This window comes from Pristiophorus japonicus, chromosome 8 (genome assembly GCF_044704955.1).
Source record: "Pristiophorus japonicus isolate sPriJap1 chromosome 8, sPriJap1.hap1, whole genome shotgun sequence".
NCBI lineage: Eukaryota > Metazoa > Chordata > Chondrichthyes > Pristiophoridae > Pristiophorus > Pristiophorus japonicus.
Window position 1 is genome coordinate 87,538,909 of NC_091984.1, and position 22,883 is coordinate 87,561,791.

A 22,883-nucleotide genomic window follows, 5' to 3' on the forward strand; every position below is an offset into this window, starting at 1 on the left:
GAACTGGCATCAACAACTCTCTGCGGCAGGGAATTCCACAGGTTAACAACTCTCTGAGTGAAGAAGTTTCTCCTCATCTCAGTCCTAAATGACTTATCCCTTATCCTTAGACTGTGTCCCCTGGTTCTGGGCTTCCCCAACATCGGGAACATTCTTCCTGCATCTAACCTGCTCAGTCCCGTCAGAATTTTATATGTTTCTATGAGATCCCCTCTCATCCTTCTAAACTCCAATGTATAAAGGCCCAGTCGATCCAGTCTCTCCTCATATGTCAGACCAGCCATTCCGGGAATCAGTCTGGTGAACCTTCGCTGCACTCCTTCAATAGCAAGAACGTCCTTCCTCAGATTAGGAGACCAAAACTGAACACAATATTCCAGGTGAGGCCTCACCAAGGCACTGCTCAACTGCAGTAAGACCTCCCTGCTCCTATACTCAAAATCCCTAGCTATGAAGGCCAACATACCATTTGCCTTCTTCACCGCCTGCTGTAACTGCATGCCAACTTTCAATGACTGATGTACCATCACACCCAGGTCTCGTTGCACCCCACCTTTTCCTAATATGCCGCCATTCAGATAATATTCTGCCTTCGTGTTTTTGCCCCCAAAGTGGATAACCCTCATATTTATCCACATTATACTGCATCTGCCATGCATTTGCCCACTCAGCTAACCTGTCGAAGTCATGCTGCAGCCTCTTAGTGTCCTCCTCGCAGCTCACAACACCACCCAGTTTAGTGTCATCTGCAAACTTGGAGATATTACACTCAATTCCTTCATCTAAATCATTAATGTATATTGTAAATAGCTGGGATCCCAGCACTGAGCCCTGCAGCATCCCACGAGTCACTGCCTGCCATTCTGAAAAGTACCCATTTATCCCCACTCTCGGCTTCCTGTCTGCCAACCAGTTCTCTATCCGCGTCAGTACATTATCCCCAATACCACGTGCTTTAATTTTGCACACCAATCTCTTGTGTCGGACTTTGTCAAAAGCCTTTTGAAAGATCAAATACCCCACATCCACTGGTTCTCCCTTGTCCACTCTACTAGCTACATCCTCAAAAAATTCCAGAAAATTTGTCAAGCATGATTTCTCTTTCATAAATCCATGTTGACTTGGACCAATCCTGTCACTGCTTTCCAAATGCGCTGTTATTTCATCTATAATAATTGATTCCAACATTTTCCCCACTACTGGTGTCAGGCTAACCGGTCTATAATTACCCATTTTCTCTCTCCCTCCTTTTTTAAAAAGTGGTGTTACATTAGCTACACTCCAGTCCATAGGAACTGATCCAGAATCGATAGACGGTTGGAAAATGATCAGCAATGCATCCACTATTTCTAGGGCCACTTCCTTAAGTACGCTATGAAGCAGACTATCAGGCCCCAGGAATTTATCGCCTAATAAGGATATCCTTCAGTTTCTCCTTCTCATTTGACCCTCGGTCCCCTAGTACTTCAGGAAGGTTATTTGTGTCTTCCTTCGTGAAGACAGAATCAAAGTATTTGTTCAACTGGCCTCCCATTTCTTTGTTCCCCATTATAAATTCACCTGAATCTGACTGCAAGGGACCTACGTTTGTCTCACTAATCTTTTTCTCTTCACATATCTATAGAAGCTTTTGCAGTCAGTTTTTATGTTCCCAGCAAGTTTCCTCTCATACTCTAATTTCCCCCTCCTAATTAAACCCTTTGTGATCCTCTGCTGAATTCTAAATTTCTCCCAGTCCTCAGGTTTTTTGCTTTTTCTGGCCAATTTATATGCCTCTTCCCTGGATTTAACACTATCCTTAATTTTCCATGTTAGCCACGGTTGAGCCACCTTCCGCGTTTTATTTTTACTCCAGACAGGGATGTACAATTGTTGAAGTTCATCCATGTGATCTTTAAATGTTTGCTATTGCCTATCCACCATCAACCCTTTAAGTATCATTTGCCAGTCTATCCTAGCCAATTCACATCTCATACCATCGAAGTTACCTTTTCTTAAGTTCATGACCCTAGTCTCTGAATTAACTGTGTCACTCTCCATCTTTATAAGGAATTCTGCCATATTATGGTCACTTTTCCCAAGGGGCCTCGCACAACAAGATTGCGAATTAGTCCTTTCTCATTACACATCACCCAGTCGAGGATGGCCAGCCCTCTAGTTGGTTCCTCAACATATTGGTCCAGAAAACCATTCCTAATACACTCAAGGAAATTCTCCTCCACCGTATTGCTACCAGTTTGGTTAGCCCAATCTATATGTAGATTAAAGTTGCCCATGATAACTGCTGTACCTTTATTGCACGCATCCCTAACTTCTTGTTTGATGCTGTCCCCAACCTCACTACTACTGTTTGGTGGTCTGTAGACAACTCCCACTAGCGTTTTCTGCCCTTTGGTATTCCGCAGCTCCACCCATATAGATTCCACATCATAGAAACATAGAAACATAGAAAATAGGTGCAGGAGTAGGCCCTTTGAGCCTGCACCGCCATTCAATGAGTTCATAGCTGAACATGAAACTTCAGTACCCCATTCTTGCTTTCTCGCCATACCCCTTGATCCCCCTAGTAGTAAGGACTAAATCTAACTCCTTTTTGAATATATTTAGTGAATTGGCCTCAACAACTCTCTGTGGTAGAGAATTCCACAGGTTCACCACTCTCTGGGTGAAGAGATTTCTCCCCCAAATGGCCCATCCCTCATCCCTAGACCGTGACCCCTGGTTCTGGACTTCCCCAACATTAATAAGAACATAAGAACATAAGAATTAAGAACAGGAGTAGGCCATCCAGCCCCTCGAGCCTGCTCCGCCACCCAACAAGACCATGGCTGATCTGGCCGTGGACTCAGCTCCACTTACCCGCCCGCTCCCCATAACCCTTAATTCCCTTATTGGTTAAAAATCTATCTATCTGCGATTTGAATATATTAAATGAGCTAGCCTCAACTGCTTCCTTGGGCAGAGAATTCCACAAATTCATAACCCTCTGGGAGAAGAAATTCCTTCTCAACTCGGTTTTAAATTGGCTCCCCCGTATTTTGAGGCTGTGCCCCCTAGTTCTAGTCTCCCCGACCAGTGGAAACAACCTCTCTGCCTCTATCCTGTCTATCCCCTTCATTATTTTAAATCATCCAAGCTAATGTCCTTCCTTACTATTGCGTTAATTTCCTCTTTAACCAGCAACGCTACCCCACCTCCTTTTCCTTTCCGTCGATCCTTCCTGAATGTTGAAAACCCCTGGATGTTGAGTTCCCAGCCTTGATCACCCTGGAGCCATGTCTCCGTAATGCCAATGATATCATATTCATTAATTGCTGCCTGTGCAGTTAATTCGTCCACCTTATTATGAATACTCCTCGCATTGAGGCACAGAGCCTTCATGGTTGTCTTTTTAACACACTTTGCTCTTTTAGAATTTTACTGCAATGTGGTCCTTTTTGATTTTTGCCTTGGGTTTCTCTGCCCTCCACTTTTACTTTTCTTCTTTCTATCTTTTGCTTCTGCCGCTATTTTACTTCCCTCTGTCTCCCTGCATAGGTTCCCATCCCCCTGCCATATTAGTTTAACCCCTCCCCCAACAGCACTAGCAAACACTCCCCTGAGAACATTGGTTCCAGACCTGCCTAGGTGCAGACCGTCCGGTTTGTACTGGTCCCACCTCCCCCAGAACTGGTTCCAATGTCCCAGGAATTTGAATCCCTCCCTTTTGCAACACTCCTCAAGCTACGTATTCATCTGAGCTATCCTACGATTCCTACTCTGATTAGCCCATGGCACTGATAGCAATCCTGAGATTACTACCTTTGAGGTCCTACTTTTTAATTTAACTCCTAGCTCCCTAAATTCAGCTTGCAGGACCTCATCCCATTTTTTAACTATATCGTTGGTACCGATATGCACCACGACAACTGGCTGTTCACCCACTCTTTTCAAAATGTCCTGCACCCGCTCCGAGACATCCTTGACCCTTGCACCAGGGAGGTAACATACCATCCTGGAGTCTTGATTGCGGCCGCAGAAACGTCTATCTATTCCCCTTACAATCGAATCCCCTATCACTATAGCTCTCCCACTCTTTTTCCTCCACTCCTGTGCAGCAGAGCCACCCACGGTGCCATGAACTTGGCTGCTGCTGCTCTTCCCTGATGAGTCATCCACCTCAACAGTACCCAAAGCGGTGTATCTGTTTTGCAGGGGATGAACGCAGGGGACCCCTGCACTACCTTCCTTCCACTGCTCTTCCTGTTGGTCACTATCCCCTATCTGGCTGTGTACCCTTTACCTGCGGTGTGGCCAACTCACTAAACGTGCTATTCACGTCATTCTCAGCATCGTGGATGCTCCAGAGTAAATCCACCCGCAGCTCCAGTGCCGCAATGCGGTCTGTCAGGTGCTGCAGGCGGATACACTTCCCACACATGTAGGCGCCAGCGTCCCTGAGTTCCCACATAGCACAGGAGGAGCATAACATGTGTCTGAGCTCTCCTGCCATAACTTAACCCATAGATTAACTTAATTTGGCAACAACAATGATAAAGGTTACTTAGTGATAGGGAAAAGAGAAAGAAAAACTACTCACTAATCACCTGCCAATCACTTACCCCCGTGGCTGTGACATCACCTTTCGATTACTTTCTACTTCTTTGTGTACCTTCTGTCCCTGCATCAGCTGCACCCCTGGGCCTTTATGGGCCTCACAAACTCCTGCTCCACCTCTCCGATGCTGCCACCGATCCCCGGACTCCCGCTGGGCCTTTATAGGCCTCACGAACTCCCACTCCGCCTCTCCAATGTTGCTGCTGATCCTTGGACTCCCGCTGGGCCTTTATAGGCCTCACGAACTCCTGCTCCGCCTCGCTGATGCTGCCGCCAATCCCTGGACTCCCACTGGGCCTTTATAGGCCTCACGAACTCCCGCTCCACCTCATCTCCACTCAAACTGATTCAACATATTGATCTTCTGAACCAATATAATTTCTCACTAAGGACTGATCTCATCCTTTATTTGCACCTCCTTTTCCTTTCTGTCTGTCCTTCAGAATTGTCAAATACCCCTGAATATTTAGTTCCCAGCCCTGGTCACCTTGCAACCACGTCTCTGTAATGGCTATCAGATCATACCCATTTGTATCTATTTGTGCCGTCAACTCATCTATTTTGTTATGAATGCTGCATGCATTCAGATAAAGAGCTTTTAAATTTGTTTCCTTACCATTTTTTCCTGCTTTGACCCCACTTTCTGATGCACTTTTATATTTATAAATTCTGTCCTTTCCTTTCATGCTCTGCCTTTCATTTCCCCCAGTGATACCCTGCTCTATTGCCTTCTCCTTTGAATTTTTTAATTTCCGCTCACCTGAATCCTCCCCCCAACTAATTAGTTTAAAGCCAATGAACTTGGGCTGGGGAAGGCATGATTGGGCTAGGTGGCTGGGGGATACATGAACTTGGGCTGGGCGAGGCATGAACTTGGGGTGAGGGGGAAGGAACTTTGGCTGGGGGGGGCGAGGGAGGGGGGAGTCAGGCTCTTGGGCTGGGGAGCCCTATCCTGTCTGGGGTCTGAAGTCAGAATGGCGTGAATTTCACTTTCCAAAGTCACTCAGAACTTGGGCTGGGCGGTTCCAATTACACATTCCAGAGACACTTCTGGGTGTGGTTTATCCTCCAAGGGGACCGATCAGCAATCAGGTCATGTGATCATGGGGAGCCTATCAGAGTATTTTCTAGTGCAAAAAGCTACATCTATTGAGGGATATGGGCAAAGACAGGGTATATGGAGTTAGGTCACTGATCATTGATCTCATTGAATGACAGAACAGACTTGAGGGGCTAAATGGCCTCCTCCTGTTTATATGATGGGGTGGCAACTACTGAGAGAGCATCACTGTCTAAAAAAGTTTGATGTCTAAAACTGTTGTAACCTAGCAACTTGTCACTAAATCGGTCCCTCTTTCAGTGTAAATCCAGTGCAATACTGCTGTCAAAAAAGTCTTTGGGAATTGATGCCTCCAATTCACTTTCTTTCAGACGGTCTAAAAACAAGGGTATATGTGCACTTTCAACCTGTGTCTGTTCTGTGATAACATAATTTAATTCCAGTTAATTTAGTTACTAGTATGAGTCTAGCCACCTACCCCATCCCTGGGCTACTGTCAATAACAGGGTGACTATTTGTGCAATGTCTGTAGGGGCTGAAGTCTGAGAGGCTGCAATGTCTGGATTGTAGAGGACACAAGGTCCAGCGATACCAATGAAAGGGAAAAGTTCACTAAAATATAATAAACTAATCTTACAATAAATAGTGTTGAAGGTACAATTTTTTTAGGAGTCTGGGGATATAACTGCACGAAGTGTTTTTTACACTTTATAGAAATATAGAAACATAGAAAATAGATGCAGGAGTAGGCCATTCAGCCCGTCAAGCCTGCACCACCATTCAACAAGATCATGGCTGACATTTGGTGCATTTTACAATATTTGAAACCTACAATGAATAGGGGCATTGCAATTTTTCATCTAAAAAGGAAGGGGCATTTTCATAATTTTATTGAAAACAATTCTCTATTTGCCATTTTGGAATTCATTGCTTTCCTGGATGTTTTAATCTCCCCCCCCCCCCACTCTCAGCAGCAAGAGAGATCTATTGTTGAAAGAAATAAGTTTTAATTTTCTTTTTCAGTGACTATTCAAGGAAACAGCAAGTTGTTTTGAATCATGAAGGTAGATTTTACAATCAGCTATGATAATCTTGCAGGCGTGGGAAAGGCACAGGCAATCAGAAGATTACCTTAAGCGGATATTGTTCTTCTTCGACAGCAACTTCCAAACCCATCATCTCTACCACCTAGAAGGACAAGGGTAGCAGGCGTATGGGAACACCATCACCTCCAAGTTTCCATCCTGACTTTGAAATATATCGGGGTTCCTTCATTGTCTCTGGGTCAGAATCCTGGAACTCCCTCCCTAACAGCACTGTGGAAGTACTTTCACCACACGGACTGCAGCGGATCAAGAAGGCTGCTCATCGCCACCTTCTCAAGAGCAATGAGACATGAGCAATAAATGTTGGCCTTGCCAGCCCACATCCCATGAAAGAATTTAAAAAAATCCTTCTACATGTCATTTCCCAACTTTCTCTATTTTATGTGCTAGTGCACTTTTCATGCCATATTGAGGCCTCAGACCAGATACAAAAATATTCAAATACTTAGTCCAATATCTTCGCTTTTGTGTCAGCATTATGCTTTTTGCCTTCAACATGTGGAATAGACTTACAGATAACAATTGGATGTTACAATAAGTTAAGCTAGGGTCTTTCTAGTTGAATGAATCAAGATATGCTAAAAGCCTTGCTAATCCACAATTATTTTGTTTCCTTGTGATACTTGCAGGTAACACGCACCATAGTCAGAAACAGTAAAAGCCACATAATAGACATGCTCCACTAAAGGCCTCTGGGGAAGGTCTCCTGAAATTAGAAGGTAGCAAAAATAACCCTGCTACTTAAGAAAGGAAGAAGAGAAAAAACGGGGAGCTATAGGCCAGTTAGCCTGACATCAGTAGTAGGCAAAATGCTACAATCTATTATTAGGGACGTGGTAACCGGACACTTAGAAAATTGTAATATGATTAGGCAGAGTCAACATGGTTTTGTGAAAGTGAAATCATGTTTGACAAATCTGTTAGCGTTTTTTGAAGATGTAACTAGTAGGATGGATAAGGGGGAACCAGTAGATGTAGTGTATTTGGATTTTCAAAAAGCATTCAATAAGATGCCACACAAGAGGTTATTATATAAAATTAGGACTCATAGGATTGGGGGTAATATATTGGCATGGATTGAAGATTGGTTAATGGACAGAAAACAGAGTATGAATAAACGGGACACTTTTGGGTTGGCAGGCTGTAACTAGAGGGATACCGCAAGGATCTCAGCTATTTACTTTCTATCTTAATTGTTGTGTATGGAGAAAGAGTCAGACTGAGCACTGTGAGCTCAAAGTAAAGTGTTACCTTCGTCTTTTATTGCAGGTCTCCAGAGTGCCTCTCCAACCTGTGATGCCTCCTTAAATACCTGTGCTCCCAAGGGATTATGGGATCCCTTGGGACTCCAGGGAATGAGCCCTCTGGTGGCTGTACAGAGTAAATACAAGTGTACATATATAACACCCCCCACCCCCCACAAAGTCAACAGTGTAACTATTTACAATATGAGTCCATCTGGGGCCCTTCTTGCTGGTGTTGTTGAATCATTTGTTGGGCCCTCGTTGGGCTGCTATGCAGCTGGCCTTGCTGGGCTGCCTGGTGTGTTGGGCCCTGCTGGGCTGCTGTGGATGATGGGTTCTGCTTCGTGGTCAACCGTGGTGTCGGTTGCCACTGGTGTGCATGCTGGGGGAACAAAAAAGTTAGGGTCCAAGGTGGGTTGCTCAGAATAGTCCGTGAATTTGAGTTTGATTTAGTCCAAGTGTTTCCGGTGAATGAGTCCATTTGAAAGTTTGACCCGAAACACCCTACTCCCCTCTTCGGCCACGACAGTGCCGGGAAGCCACTTGGGACTTTGTCCATAATTTAATACAAATACAGGATCATTGATTTCAATCTCGCATGACACATTTGCGCTATTATGGTATGCACTTTGTTGAAACCGCCTGCTCTCTACCTGTTCATGTAGATCAGAGTGAACTAACGAGAGCCTTGTCCAAAGTGCTCTTTTCATGAGCAGTTCAGCAGGTGGGATCCCAGTGAGTGAGTGGGATCTCGTGCGGTAGCTAAGCAGGACTCGGGATAGGCGAGTCTACAGTGAGCCTTCAGTTACCCTCTTCAAGCCTTGCTTGATGGTTTGCACTGCTCTCTCTGCCTGACCATTGGACGCTGGTTTAAACAGGGCAGATGTGACATGTTTGATCCCGTTATGGGCCACGAATTCTTTGAACTCAGCACTGGTAAAACATGGCCCGTTGTCGCTCACCAGGACATCGGGTAGGCCGTGTGTGGCAAACAATCCCGCAGGCTTTCAGTAGTGGCAGCGGACATGCCAGCCGATATGATCTCACATTCAATCCACTTGGAGTACACGTCTACAACCACGAGGAACATTTTACCCAAGAACGGGCCTGCATAGTCGACGTGTGCCCTAGACCACGGTTTGGAGGGCCAAGACCATAGACTTAGTGGCGCCTCCCTGGGTACATTGCTTAACTATGAGCATGTATTACATCTATGAACGCAGGACTCCAAGTCCGCATTGATACTGGGCTACCACACGTGGGATCTGACTATCGCTTTCATCATTACGATGCCTGGGTGGGTACTGTGGAGGTCATTGATGAAGGTGTCTCTACCCTTCTTGGGAACCACTACTCGATTGCCCCACATAAGGCAGTCTGCCTGTATAGACATTTCATCTTTGCGCCGCTGGAACAGCTTTATCTCTTCCTGCATTTCCACTGGGACACTGGACCAGCTCCCGTGAAGCACACAGCTTTTGACTAGAGATAATAAGGGGTCCTGGCTTGTCCAGGTTTTGATCTGCCGGGCAGTGACGGGTGGTTGCTCACTTTCAAATACTTCCATAACCATGGCTAGATCTGCGGGCTGCGCCATTTCCACCCCCGTGGCGGGCAATGGCATCCTACTGAGAGCATCGGCGCAGTTTTCTGTGCTTGGCCTGTGGTGGATGGCGTAGTTGTATGCGGACAACGTGAGCGCCTATCTCTGGATGCGGGCCGATACGTTGGTATTTATCCCTTTACTCTCGGAGAACAGGGATAAAAGTGGCTTATGGTCAGTTTCCAATTAGAATTTTATCCCAAACAGGTGCTGATGCATTTTCTTTACCCCATAAACACACGCTAATGCTTCTTTCTCAATCATGCTGTAGGCTCTCAGCCTTAGACAGACTCCTGGATGCACAAGCAACCGGTTGCAGTTTCCCGAAATCATTAGCTTGTTGCAATACACAACCGACACCATATGATGACACATCACATGCTAGCACCAAATGCTTACATGGATCATACAACACAAGCAATTTGTTTGAGCATAACAATTTTCTCGCTTTTACAAAGGCATTTTCTTGGCTTTTGCCCCAAACCCATTCGTCCCCTTTTCATAATAAGACATGCAGTGGTTCTAACAGTGTGCTGAGACCCGGTAAGCAGTTACCAAAGTAGTTCAGGAGTCCCAGAAACGACCGCAGCTCCGTCACGTTCTGTGGCCTCGGTCCGTTCTCGATTGCCTCCGTCTTCACGTTGGTGGGCCCGATGCCATTCACCGCAATCCTCCTTCTCAGGAACTCCACTTCAGGCGCCAGGAAAACGCACTTCAGGCGATTTAACCTAAGCCCCACTTGGTTGAATCGACTAATAACCTTCTCCAGGTTCTGCAGATGCTCGACTGTGTTCCGACCTGTGACCAAGATGTCATCCAGGAAGACTACAGTGTGCGGGACCGACTTCAGTAAGCTTTCCATGTTTCTCTGGAATATCGGCGCCGCCGATCGGATTCCAAATGGGCATCTGTTATAAACAAAAAGACCTTTGTGCGTATTGATGCAGGTGAGGGCCTTCGATGCTTCCTCCAGTTCCTGTGTCATGTAGGCTGAAGTCAGATCCAGCTTCGTGAATGTCTTTCCTTCCACCAGCGTTGCAAAGAGGTCGTCGGCCTTTGGTAGTGGGTATTGGTCCTGCAGGGAGGAACGATCAATAGTTACTTTGTGATCGCCACAGATTCTGACGGTGCTGTCTCCCTTGAGGACTGGGATGATAGGACTGGCCCACTCGTTGAACTCGATCGGGGAAATGATGCCCTCTCTTTGCAGCCGGTCTAGCTCGATCTCTACCCTTTCTCTCATCATATACGGTACTGCTCTCGCTTTGTAATGGATAGGTCGCGCTCCTGGAATTAGGTGGATCTGCACTTTTGCTCCTTGGAATTTCCCGATGCCTGGTTCAAACAGTGAAGGAAATTTGTTTAAGACCTGGGCACACGAAGTGTCGTCAGCAGGCGATAGCGCTCGGATGTCATCCCAGTTCCAGCATATCTTTCCCAGCCAGCTCCTGTCGAACAGCGTGGGACCATCACCTAGTACCACCCAGAGTGGTAGCTTGTGCACTGCTCCATCGTAGGAGACCTTTATGGTAGCATTGCCGATTACAGGTATCAGTTCTTTTGTATGAGTTCTTAGTTTCGTGCGAACTGGAGTTAAGACTGGCCTTGACGCCTTGTTGCATCACAATCTTTTGAAAGTCTTTTTGCCCATGATGGACTGGTTCGCACCTGTGTCCAGCTCCATTGACACCGGGAGTCCATTTAGTTCAACATTCAGCATTATCGGGGGACAATTCGTGGTGAATGTGTGCACCCATGTACTTCTGCCTCCTCGATCTGAGACTCTGGTTCGTCGTGATCCTCCGTGGATCTGTCCTCCTCTGCAACATGGTGGTTTGTAGGTTTAACAGGCTTTGCAGCTCGCCTGCACACTCATTGGAGGTGTCCCATTGTTCCACAGCCCTTGCAAACGTACTCGTTGAATCGGCATGAATGGAAACGATGATCACCCCCGCAGTGCCAACAAGGTGTTAATGGCCTTGCATTCATCACCCTTGATGGTGGACTCTGAGACATCTGCGGACGTGTAGTTGCAGGTATGTGTGACCTGCCCTGTACGTTACGATTTGAAAACAACATCACTTTGTTCACAGTACTTATAGCAGCACTTGTGTGCTGAGAGAGTTGCTTCATATTGTCACTGGTGGCAATGAACGCCTGGGCTATCGCTATGGCCTTACTCAATCTTGGGATCTCTGCAGTCAAAAGTTTGCGAAGTATGGTTTCTGGCCAATGCCAAGTACGAAATAGTCTCTGAGCATGTGCTCCAAATGTCCTTCAAATTCGCAATGTCCTGCAAGGCGTCTTAGCTCGGCAACATAACTCGCCACTTTATGGCATTCAGACCTTTTGTAGGTATAGAAATGGTACCTCGCCATCAGAACGCTTTCCTTCGGGTTCAAATACTCTCGGACCAGTGTGCACAAATCATCGTACAATTTCTCTGTGGGTTTTGCTGGAGTGAGCAGATGCTTCATGAGGCTATACGTTGGTGCCCCATAGACAGTGAGGAGGATCGCCCTTTGTTTGGCAACGCTCTCTTCCCCATCTAGCTCATTGGCCACGAAGTATTAGTCGAGTTGCTCCACAAAAGTATCCAATCATCTCCCTCCGAGAATTTCTCCAGGATGTCCACTGTTCTCTGCATCTTTGGGTTCGCTATCTGTAACTCGTCGCCAGTTTTTGTGTATAGAGAAAGAGTCAGACTGAACACTGTGAGCTCAAAGTAAAGTGTGACCGTAGTCTTTTATTGCAGGTCTCCAGAGTGCATCACCAACCTGTGAAGCCTCCTTAAATACCTGTGCTCCCAAGAGATTATGGGATCCCTTGGGACTCCAGGGAATGAACCCTCTGTTGGCTATACAGAGTAAATACAAGTTTACATATGTAACATTAATGACTTAGATGAACGAACTGAATGTAACGTATTCCAGTTTGGTGATGATACAAAGTTAGGTTGGAAAATAAGCTGTGAGGAGGACACAAAGAGGCCGCAGAGAGATAGAGACAGGTTGACTGAGTGGGCAAGAACATGGCAAATGGAATACACTGTGGAGAAGTGTGAAGTTATCCACTTTGGTAGGAAAAACAAAAAAGGAGAATATTTTTTGAATGGCAAAAGACTGGGAAATGTTTGCATTCAGTGGGACCTGTGTGTCCTTGTACACGAATCACAGAAAGTTAACATGCAGGTAGAGCATGCAATTAGGAATACCCTGCCAAATACTGGCCTTTTATACTGTATGCATTCTTTTTACAGTAGAAGCCTATTAATAATACCAGGGAGTGCTGTTCCTATCTCCTGCACCCCCCCCCCACCCCTCCCAACCTCAGGCTTTTGATTTCCATGAGGTGGAAAGCTCTCTAACTCCTGCAGAGGCTAACAGCTGAGGGATGTGGTGACAGATAATTGTCAGTTGTGGGTTCAGCTTGGCAACCTTCCTGCAAGCAGCCTCATGTTACTCTTGTGCTGTGTAGTTTTCACGATAATTGAAGCATTTATAGCAACTCTGATACCTCATATTTTTCATAAAGAAATTCTCCAGTGTCTGGAGTCATACCTGACACAAGACAGATGGTTGTAGGAGGCCAATCATTTGAACCACAGGATATCACTGAAAAAGTTCCTCAGGTCAATGTCTTAGTTCCAACTATCTTCAGCAGTTTCATCAATGGCTGAAGTTCACTTCTGATTGCATACTGTTTAGCTTCATTCACAATTCCTCAGATAATGAGGCATTACCAGCCCACTTGGACAGCATCCAAGCTTGGGTTGATGTGACATGTAACATTCAGGCCACACAAGTGCCAGGCAATGACTGTCTCCAACTTGAGAGAAGCTAATGACCTGCCCTTGACATTTAATAGCATTCTCATCACTGAATCAATATTCTGGGGGTTACCATTGACCACAAATTCAATTGGACAAGCCACATAAATATCATGGCTACTCATGCAGGTCAAAGGCTGGGTATTCTACAACAAGTGGCTCACCTCCAAAGCCTCTCCATTTCCTAGAAAGCCCAAGTTCTGAGTGTGATGGAATACTCTCCACTTGCCTGGATTGGTACAGCTGTAACATCACTCAAGGAGCTTGACACCATCCAGGACAAGGCAATCTGTTCGATTAGTATCTCATCCACTAGTCTAAGCATCCACCCCCTCCACCATTTGTGTGGCGTAGCTGCAGCGAACACTATCTACAAGATGCACTGCAGCAACTCGTCAAGGCTTCTTCGGCAGACCTCCCAAATCTGTGACCTCCACCACCTAGAAGGATAAGGGCAGCAGTGCATGAGAATACCATCACCTCCAATTCCTCTCCATGTCAAAACCACCATAACTTGGACATCGATTGACACACCTTCATCAGCACAGGGTTAAAATCACGGCAATCCCTACCTAACAAAATTGCTGGAGCATTTTCACCAAACAGACTGCAGCGTTTCAAGAAGACCCACCACCACTTTCTCAGGGATGGCCAATAAATGCTGGTCATGCCAGCGATGCCCACATCCTCAGAATGAAAAGAGAAATCTTACTTGTAAATAAATTTGACAATTAGTTTTAGCCTGAATGTAACGTTCTGACAGTGTGATATTTATTGCTTTTCATAGTGGACTGAAGAGTCATGGGGGCCGAAATTGCTCCTTTTTATAAGAGCCTGAAAGCGGCAGCCACGGGTCAGCGCGGCGCGGCCGCCATTTTGTAAATTGCCCTTGTGGATTTTCCCAACGGAAAACGTCTCCGCTCCGCCTGTGTAGCTGCCTCGTCGACCCCTTACTGACCGGCAGTGACCCCATTTCCGCCCTGCATGGGAATTGCCCCATGGGAAATTGCCCTGCGGAAGCGGATCAGCCGCCGGTTGGTGCCACTGACAGCTTTTCCCGGCGGGAACCTTCTTGTGGCTGGGCGGCGCATCTGGCCTTCTTAAAAGGGGAGGGCATGCTGCCGCAGCTGCCATTTTATTTGAATTATTGGCCGATTGCTAGGTTGGCCCGACAATGCAGGCCGTGAGTCTGGCCGGGCTGCCTCATGGGTGCCAGGCCGCTGGACTGGCTTAAACCCTCTCTGGTGGCCCAGTGTTTGCCACTAAAGTAGCTGAGATTTCGCAGCGGCCATCCCCTTTAACTAAAGGGGAGGGACGTTGTGACGCATCAGCGCAGCGCTGATGACTCAGTGCAACGGCCGCTTTGACCCACCTGCACTTCCCCCCCCCCCCCCCCGATGATGAGGCCACTTCCGCCCTGCTCCAAGAAAAAACAAAGACCTGAATTTCTCCGGATTGTCCGGCCCATGCATTGGGACAGACGGGACCCTTCGAAATCGGTAGGTGTGCCCCGTTTCGGGCGGAGGGTAATTTCAGCTCCATGGTAGACAACCCACGTGGTTTATGAGATGTATTAATTAGATCATTATTAGACCTATAACATTATTCCATTCACAACGCACTTAGGTTGCAGTTCTTAGGGGATTTGATTGGCTTATGGAAACTTTTGTGCATGCAAATTGGAAAAAAGTTCAAATCATAACACAGAATACCAGCCAGATTGAAAAGAACAGGAAAGAAGGTGAGGTCAATCAAGAAGTGATATTGGGTGATCCCGGGCTTAGCTATTAAAATGTCTACATTGTACGAGGATAGAAAATTGAGAGGTTAAAGTGTTCCACAGTTTTGATGGTTGATTGGTTTGCCCCATTCCTGTATAGAATAGCATATCTCGCTTTGAGTTGTTCCATAACTCACTTTAAAAAATAGTAATTTGCAGTCCGAATGATCAAATCTATTTAATATATCACTCCTCCCAAAAAAGAATTAATGACATAACAATGAATTTTAAAGTGGCAGGGACATTATGAAAAAGTGTTGGGCAAAATGTTTCTTGTTTGTCAATTGACATTAAAATACCACTTATGCCCAATATCATCCTGACAAAAATGATGCAAGGGTCTTCTGGCTTTTTTCTCTCACTGGTGAAGACTATTCTTGTCCCTTTAGACTGTTGTCTTTGATTCTAATAATAGACATTGAAACAAGCTCTATAAAGCAAAATAAAACCTGAAAGTTCTTTTAACCGAAACCGACCGCACATTAATGAACAATTTGTGAAAACTATAATACCTATTTTATTCTATTGTTGGCAGTTACCCCTCCTTCATTTGTCACTCTATCCTCTGTGGTCTTTAGAAGCATGATTATTGAATTCGATTCAGTGCCAGAGAGGAAGTGTCTGTACTGACAGTCTGATTTGATTCAATTGATTGATCTAAATCCAAACACCGGCACAAAGAATTAATTCAGGTTAAAATGACACTAAATTGGCAATCTCACGCAAAGACATTCATATAAACAGCTGGTAGGTGAAGTGGAAAAATAGACTATTATTACAACTGCAACAAGGAAAGATGTCTCATAATTTTTATTCTAGTGGTTACAGAAAGACGAATGCATGTTCAAAGTATAATAAATATTAAATGGTCAGATAAGATAAACTCAGGATCTTAAAGTAAAAACTGAGAGTATAAAATGGTGAGTTGTCTCCCAGGTACTGGGTAAGGCATAACATAGAGCAGATATGAAAGATTGGGAACAGCCAGAACGCATGGCTGAGATGGTACAGGAAGGAAGGTTTCATATTCCTGGGATACTAGGGCCAGTTCTGGGACAGTTGTGAAAGACCCAGCTATTTATGACACATAACAACAGAGCCTCTCCCAACCTATTCAGGCAGTGAAAGTGTGCCTTTAACACCCCGATGGTTCTCACAACGACCAATCTAGTAGAGCCAGATGCCTCATTGTAATGTTTATGACTGCCTACCTCTCTTCCGCGGCTACGTTTGCACCCTGGTGTCCCTGGAGATGGAGCACGCGGTGTCTACCGGTACGCTCGAGGCCTTCCGCGACAGTTGGGCACCGGAGGTACTGGAGTGCATCATTATAACAGGGAACAGAATTTTAATTTGATTTGTTAAGATTCCCTTTAACATTTTTTGTTAATTTGCAGGTTCTGGTGGTTGTGCCTCTTTAACACAAAGGGCACATGTTTGAATTCAATTTGCAAATCATCGTATTTAAAAGAGTTGTAACGTTTATGCTGTTGTTCAGGCCACTCTTACTAGGCTTTTATCCATGGGAGCAAGGATAGGTTTTTCACCCATGAGATTATCCTTTGACCTGATACGCTTTCCTGAAGAGATCATGGAGGGCCAAATTTCGATGGATGAATGCATTGCAACAATTTCCAGCCTATCAAGTGTTGATATGGAGGATTCTATACACTATGGCCTCTTCGGTGAAGCACATTCTTCTTATAAACAGTTTCACAGTAAGGTCTTCCGATGACTTGGGCTGCCTGTATGTTCGATTGGGGGGGGAGGGAGGGGGTTGGTTTCTGGTTGTATGCATCCTCCTTAAATATGGATGCGTTCATTTGCAACAGAAAAATGCCCTAATTGGGTCCCCTTGATCACATAACTGATTGCTGACTGGTCCCCTTGGAGGATAAGACATACCCAGCAGTTTCTCTGGAATATCTAATTAGAACCGCCCTGCCTACGTAATCAGTGACTTTGCAAAGTGTAATTCATAAGAACATAAGAAATAGGAACAGTAGTAGGCCATACGGCCCCTTGAGCCTGCTTCGCCATTCAACAAGATCATGGCTGATCTGATCATGGACTCAGCTCCACTTCCCCACCTGCTCCCCATAACCCCTTATCTTTTAAGAAACTGTCTATTTCTGTCTTAAATTTATTCAATATCACAGCTTCCACAGCTCTCTGAGGCAGTGAATTCCACAGATTTACAACCCTCTGAGAGAAATTTCTCCTCATCTGTTTTAAATGGGCGACCCCTTATTCTAAGATCATGCCCTCTAGTTCTAGTTTCCCCCATCAGTGGAAGCAGCCTCTCTGCATCCACCTTGTCAAGTCCCCTCATAATCTTATACGTTTCAATAAGGTCACCTCTCATTCTTCTGAATTCCAATCAGTAGAGGCCCAACCTACTCTACCTTTCCTCATAAGTCAACCCCCTCATCCCCAGAATCAACCTAGCGAACCTCTGAACTGCCTCCAAAGCAAGTATATCCTTTCGTAAATATGGAAACCAAATCTGCATGCAGTATTCCAGATGTGGCCTCACCAATACCTTATATAGCTGTAGCAAGATTTCCCTGCTTTTATACTCCATTCCCTTTGCAATGAAGGCCAAGATACCATTGGCCTTCCTGATCACTTGCTGTGCCTGCATACTATCCTTTTGTGTTTCATGCACAAGTACCCCCAGGCTGTACTGCGGCACTTTGCAATCTTTCTCCATTTAAATAATAACTTGCTCTTTGATTTTTTTTCTGCCAAAGTGCACGACCTCACACTTTCCAACATTATACTCCATCTGCCAAATTTTTGCCCACTCACTTAGCCTGTCTATGTCCTTTTGCAGATTTTTTATGTCCTCCTCACACATTGCTTTTTCCCCCATCTTTGTAACGTCAACAAACTTGGCTACGTTACACTCAATCCCTTCTTCCAAGTTGTTAATATAAATTGTAAATAGTTGGGGTCCCAGCACTGATTCCTGCGGCACCCCACTAGTTACTAGTTGCCAACCAGAGAATGAACCATTTATTCCGACTCTCTGTTTTCTGTTAGTTAGCCAATCCTCTATCCATGCTAATATATTACCCCCAACCCCGTGAATTTTTATCTTGTGCAGTAACCTTTTATGTGGCATCATGTCAAGTGCCTTCTGGAAGTCCAAATACACCACATCCACTGGTTCCCCTTTATCCACCCTTTATACATCCTAAAAGAACTCCAGCAAATTTGTCAAACATAACTTCCCCTTCATAAATCCATGCTGACTGCCTGACCAAATTTTGCTTTTCCAAATGTCCTGCTACTGCTTCCTTAATAATGGACTCCAACATTTTCCCAACCACAGATGTTAGGCTAACTGGTCTATAGTTTCCTGCTTTTTGTCTGCCTCCTTTTTAAAATAGGAGCGTTATATTTGCAGTTTTCCAATCTGCTGGGGCCATTCTGACTACTGACTTCAGACAGGATAGAGCTAACCCCCCCTACCAACCCAGCCCAAGTTCCTACCCCATCCAAGCCCAAGTTCCTGCCCCATCCCGGCCTAAGTTCCTACCCCATCTCAGCCCAAGTTCCTGCCCCATCCCAGCCCAGTTCCTGCCCCATCCCAGCCCAAGTTTCTGACACCCCAGCCCAAGTTCCTGCCCCATCCCAGCCCAAGTTCCTGCCCCATCCCAGCCCAAGTTCCTGCCCCATCCCAGCCCAAGTTCCTGACCCCCACAGCCCAAGTTCCTGACCCCTCAACCAAGGTTCCTGCCCCATCCCAGCCCAAGTTCGAGCCCCAGCCCAAGTTCCTGACCCCCACAGCCCAAATTCCTGACATCCCAGCCTGAGTTCCTGCCCCATCCCAGCCCAGGTTCCTGACCCCCCAACCCAGGTTCCTGCCCCATCCCAGGTTCCTGACACCCCCAGCCCAAATTCCTGACCTTACCCCGCCCCTCCACCCCATCGTGCCATAGATGGGGCATTGTGTGAGGGTCACAGATTGTTAACAGTTTATTGGGTATGAAATTAATAGTTACAGTTTCATGACTTTCGTATTTCATCCACTCCAATGATATCACTTGTCACACACACCCCAAACTTTCCAAGAAATCAACCAGGTCGAGGGACAAGAGAGGGAGAACATGATGCGGGTGTAAAGGGGATGGGGTTGGAAGAACGTAATCCGTCTTTCCTGAGTTCTCTCTCTCCCCTCCGATCCCCTCTCTGTCCCCAAGTCTCTCTCTCTCCCCAGTCTCTCCTTCTCTCCTAGTCTCTCTCTCTCCCCCAGTCTCTATCTCGCTCAACAGTCTCTCTCCCCAGTCTCTCTCTCTCTCTCTCCCCCCCCCAGTGTCTCTCTCTCACTCTCTCTGTCACCCCCAAGTTTCTCTCTCTCTCTGTCACCCCCAAGTCTCTCTGTCCCAGTCTCTCTTTCTCTCTCTCTGCCCCAGTCTCTGTCTGTCATCCCCAAGTCTCTCTCTCTCTTCCCCAGTTTCTATCCCCCCCCAACTCTCTCTCTCTCTCTCTCTCTCCCCAGTCTCTCTCTCTCTCTGTCACCTCCAAGTCTCTCTCTCTCCCAGTCTCTCCCCCCCCCACCCAGTCTCTCTCTCTCTCTCTGCAATCTCTCACTTTCTCTGTCCCAGTCTCTCTCTTTTTCCAGTCTCTCTCTCTCTCTCTCTGTCTCAGACTCTCTCACTCTCTCCAGTCTCTCTTTCTCTCTTTGTCCGTCTCTCCCTGTCACCCCAAATCTCTCTCTCTCCCCCAGTCTCTTTCTCCCACCCCAACTCTCTCTCTCTCGCCCCAGTCTCTCTCTCGCTCCCCAGTCTCTCTCTCTGTCCCAGTCTCTCTTTCTCCAGTCTCTCACTCTCTTTCCAGTCTCTCCCTCTCTCTGTCCCAGTCTCTCTCTCTCTCTCTCCCAGTCTCTCTCCCACCGACGCCCCCCCCCGCCCCGCCCTCGCCCCCCAGGTTCTCTCTCTCTCTCTCTCTCCCCCCAGTCTCTCTCTCTCTGTCCCAGTCTCTCTCTCTCTCTGCCCCAGTCTCTGTCTGTCACCCCCAAGTCTCTCTCCCCCCCAGTCTCTCTCCCGCCCCCCCCCAACTCTCTCTCTCTCTCTCTCTCACCCCGGTCTCTCTCTCGCTCTCTGTCACCTCCAAGTCTCTCTCTCTCTCCCAGTCTCTCCCCCCCGCCACCACCCAGTCTCTCTCTCTCTCACCCCAGTTTCTCTCTCTCTCTCACTCTCTCCAATCTCTCACTTTCTCTATCCCAGTCTCTCTCTTTCTCCAGTCTCTCTTTCGCTCTCCAGTCTGTCTCTCTCTCTCTATCCCAGTCTCTCTCACTCTCTCCAGACTCTCTTTCTCTCTCTGCCCCAGTCTCTCTCTCTCTGTCACCCCAAGTCTCTCTCTCTCCCCCAGTCTCTTTCTCCCACCCCCAACTCTCGCTCTCTCTCTTTCACTCTCTCCCCAGTCTCTCTCTCTCTCTCCAGTCTCTCTCTCTCTTCAGTCTCTCTCTCTCTCTCTCTGCCCCAGTCTCTCTCTCTCAGTCTCCCATTCACTCTCCTCCACCCCACCCCCAGTCTCTCTCTCTCTCCCCAGTCTCTCTCTCTCCCCAGTCTCTCTCCCCCGCCCCCCTCCCAGTCCCTCTCTCTCTCTTTCCAGTCTCTCACTCTCTCTGTCCCAGTCTCTCTCTCTCCCCTGTCTCTCTCTCTCTCGTCTCTCTCGCTCTCTCTGAAGTCTCTCTCTCAGTCTCTCTCTCTCCCCTCCGATCTCTTCTCCCTGTCCCCTCTCTCTCCCCAAGTCTCTCTCTCTCTCTCAACAGTCTCTCTCTTTCCCCAGTCTCGCTCTCTCTCCAAGTCTCTTTCTCTCCTCCAGTCTCTCTCTCTCTCCCCAGTTGTAAAGTCCTTACTCTACAGTATGAAACCACACGAGGCACATTCTGGGGATAAGGTCACTCTGTGACCTGACCTCTTTATTTACAGGACTCCAAAGACGGTGACCCTGTGTGGGACCTCCCTTTTTATACCTGAGGGATCAGGTAAGGAGTGTCTCCCACAAGTTCACCCCTTGTGGTCAAGGTGTTCATCTAGAGTGAGTGTATGCAGTAATACAGTGGTGTTACATTGTGGTTACATACATGACATCACCTCCCCCCACAAAGTCTTATTGGAATCATAGGTTTAGTCTTTCAGGTGGTCTACGCCCCCTCGTGGAGCGCCGCAGTTGGGGCTCTGGTTGTTGGACACTGACGTGAGTATCTGTCACCTGTGGTGATTCCGGCCTGTCCGGGCTGACCGCAGGGACTGTGCATTCCTCTGATTGCTCTTGTTGCTCGTTCACTGGCGGTGTGGTAAGCTCCATCTCATGGTCTTCTTCAGGTACCTCCGTGTCGATGCTGAACTTTGTTTTACTCGGTCCAGATGCTTACGGCATATCTGTCCATTGTTGAGTTTTACCACGATGATCCTATTTCCCCCTTTGTCAATTACAGTGCTCTCAAGCCATTTGGGCCCCATGGCGTGATTGAGGATGAATACAGGATCATTTATTTCTATATATCTCCCCCTCGCATTACGGTCATGGTACTTGTTTTGTGACTTGCGCTTGCCCTCAACTATGTCAGTCAGGACTGGGTGAATGAGGGACAACCGAGTTTTGAGTGCTCGTTTCATTAGTAGCTCTGCGGGCGGGACCCCCGTGAGCAAGTGCGGTCGGGATCTATAGGCCAGCAGGAGGCGCGATAGGCGGCATTGTAGGGGGGGCCCTTGAATCCTGAGCATACCTTGCTTAATGATTTGAACCGCACGTTCCACCTGGCCATTGGAGGCCAGCTTGAATGGCGCAGTCCTGACGTGGTTGATGCCATTGCCCGACATAAACTCTCGGAATTCGTAGCTTGTGAAACATGGGCCATTATCACTAACCAGGATGTCCGGCAAGCCATGGGTTGCAAAGATCGCACGTAGGCTTTCCAAGGTGGTGGATGACGTGCATGAATTCAGAATGATGCACTCGATCTATTTTGAGTACGCATCTACCACAATAAGGAACATCTTACCATGAACGGACCCGCGTAGTCAACATGAATGCGTGACCATGGCCTGGTGGGCCAGGGCCACGGGCTGAGCGGGTCTCCCTGGGGGCATTACCCAGCTGTGCACATGTCGTGCACCTGCGAACACAGTGTTCCAGGTCTGAATCAATTCCAGGCCACCAAATGTGTGATCAGGCAATGGCCTTCATCAGCACAATGCCTGGGTGCTCGCTGTGGAGTTCCCTGATGAATGCCTCCCTGCCCTTCTGGAGCATAACTACCCGGCTGCCCCATAGTAAGCAGTTGGCTTGGATGGAGAGCTCATCCATCCGTCTGTGGAACGGTCTGACCTCCTCAGGGCATGCTCCGTGTGCGGGCCCCCAATTCCCAGTCAGGACACATTTCTTAATCAGGGATAGGAGGGGATCTCTGTTTGTCCAGATTTTGATCTGGCGGGCTGTGATGGGGGAGCCTGTCAAAGGCATCGACAGCCATGACCATCTCAGCGCTTTGCTCCGCTGCCCCCTCAGTGGTGGCCAGTGGAAGCCTGCTGAGCGCGTCAGCGCAATTTTCAGTGCCGGGCCGGTGCCGGATGGAATAGTCGTAAGCAGCCAGTGTGAGAGCCCATCGCTTTATGCGAGCTGATGCACTGGCATTGATAGCCTTGCTGC

The 22,883-nt window shown here is 47.1% G+C and overlaps 1 protein-coding gene across 1 annotated transcript in view; it reads right to left on the minus strand.

The window, feature by feature from the left end:
• The window catches only part of pde4ba (phosphodiesterase 4B, cAMP-specific a), a 242,088-nt gene that overhangs the window by 65,270 nt on the left and 153,935 nt on the right, over positions 1-22,883 (minus strand). The gene's annotated exons all lie outside the window — the stretch shown is intronic.